The following is a 2,071-nucleotide window of genomic DNA, read 5'->3' as shown; positions in this document are numbered from 1 at the left end:
TCAGTGCAATTCACAGACTTTATATGTATCTCTGTCACAGGAGGTTGGTGGCACCTTAATTGGGGAGGACCAGCCTGTGGTAATGACTGGAGGGAATCGGTGGAATGGTATTAAATACCTCAAGCAGATGGTTTGATGCCATTCCATTTGCTCCGTTCCAGCCATTATCATGAACCGTCCTCCCCCCCGCAGCCTCCACTGATCTGTTTTTTCAGACAATCAACTGTTTCTTCATCCTTTACTACCTGCTGGAGATGGCGCTGAAGGTGGTAGCATTTAGCGGGACAGGATACATGTCCTATGGGAGTAGCCCAGCGTTTAATGGATCTCTCACAGGTCTTTCACTGGTAGGTGCAGTTCAGTATTATATACTGTATGTAAGGATAATGCAGGATCCATTTTGAAGCATGGGCAACTTAGAAGATTCTAGTTGATGTATCTATATTACCGTCTGTCACACAATTTAAAGTCACTCGTTGACATTACGACACTGTACATTATATTCCATACTGACTGGATATTGTTTTATATCTCTGTTTTACCAAAGGGCCTACAGATATCTATATTTTGCCACTTACAGTCTACCATTTTCCTATTGGTAAGATTTTTTCTACCCACTTTGCTTGTGATCTTTCAATATACTAACTCACTTAGGACAACCCTAAATACATCTATCACATATTTTCTCAAAAGGTGGGCTCATCTGGGATTTAAACCCAGGACTACTCACACCCTAAGCGAGAAGCATACCCTTAAACGAACAAGCCTGCTTAGGGAAACCCACCCGATCGTTACACTTTTCCCATCCCCTTCTCCTCATCAGCCTGTGAGTTAACTTCCAGAATCTGTGATGTGGCAGGTTTTTGCTATTAGAATGCCCTCTAGTGGTAACTGACACTTTTGGTTGAGTTTTACGTACACCGAGTGCACAAAACATTATGAACACCTGCTCTTTCCATGACATAGACTGATCAGGTGAATCCAGCTGAAGTCTATCATCCCGTATTGATGTCACCTGTTAAATTCACTTCAATCAGTGTAGATGAAGGGGAGGAGACAGGTTAAAGGAGGATTTTTAAGCCTTGAGACGTATTCTGTATGTGTGCCATTCAGAGGGTGAATGGACAAGACAAGATATTGAAGTGCCTTTGAATGGGGTATGATAGTAGGTGCCAGGCGCACCGGTCTGAGTGTGTCAAGAACTGCAATGCTGCTGTTTTGTTCACTCTCAACAGTTTCCCGTGTGTGTCAAGAATGCTCCGCCACCCAAAGGACATCCAACCAACTTGACACAACTGTGACCAACCATGGTAACATGATGGATGGGTACAGCACTCAACTCGACATCAGAAGGGTCCTAGAGAGACCAGCTCTCAGAGAAAACACACAACTGCATTGGAGTCAACATGGGACAGCATCCCTGTGGAACACTTTCGACACCCTGTATTTATCTAATTAGGCTTGTCAGTTATACGACCAGTCGTTCGGCTAGTTCTCATAATACAAACATAGACGACATTGGTATCCTGTGAGCCTGCTATTTGTTATAGAAACCTACACATGACTGAATATCACTGTTTCTACTGAATATGCACAGTCATCTCCACTTCCCCAAGTAGACAATGATTATCTTGGGCAGTACAACGAGCCTGTAGTGTTCAGAAAAGAAGGGCTCGTCCGGGATTTGAACCCGGGACCTCTCGCACCCAAAGCGAGAATCATACCCCCTAGACCAACGAGCCTTGTTGAAAGAAGGGTAAACACATACTATAAGTTTGCTCCCATCTGCCCTGTCACTGATGTCAAGCGTGTGTGAAATCTGAGGTGTGTCCTTAGTGAAACTTTGTTACTTTACTCACCTCTACTGGTGATGATGTATACTGCATCAACACTAGAGTAAAGTTCTGACCTGTAGAAAACATTACATTTGTCAGTTATACGAGGCCATATATCATATTATGTATGGTATATATTTCCTCTGATATATAACTCAATAATATATTGTCCAAGGCATATTCAACACAAAAGAGCTGAAATATCCAGTAGAACTATAACCATACCTTAACATATT

The 2,071-nt window shown here is 42.7% G+C and overlaps 1 non-coding gene across 1 annotated transcript; it reads right to left on the bottom strand.

The window, feature by feature from the left end:
* Nucleotides 1-1,669: 1,669 nt before the first annotated feature.
* Nucleotides 1,670-1,742, bottom strand: trnap-ugg. The gene has a single exon. It is a non-coding gene; the product is annotated as a tRNA-Pro (tRNA).
* Between the last annotated feature and the right edge of the window lie 329 nt (nt 1,743-2,071).

The sequence above is a fragment of the Oncorhynchus tshawytscha genome, unplaced genomic scaffold, assembly GCF_018296145.1.
Source record: "Oncorhynchus tshawytscha isolate Ot180627B unplaced genomic scaffold, Otsh_v2.0 Un_contig_14130_pilon_pilon, whole genome shotgun sequence".
Taxonomy (NCBI): Eukaryota; Metazoa; Chordata; class Actinopteri; order Salmoniformes; family Salmonidae; genus Oncorhynchus; species Oncorhynchus tshawytscha.
Note: the sequence above shows the minus strand (reverse complement) of the source record. Positions and strands in the feature narration are given on the sequence as shown.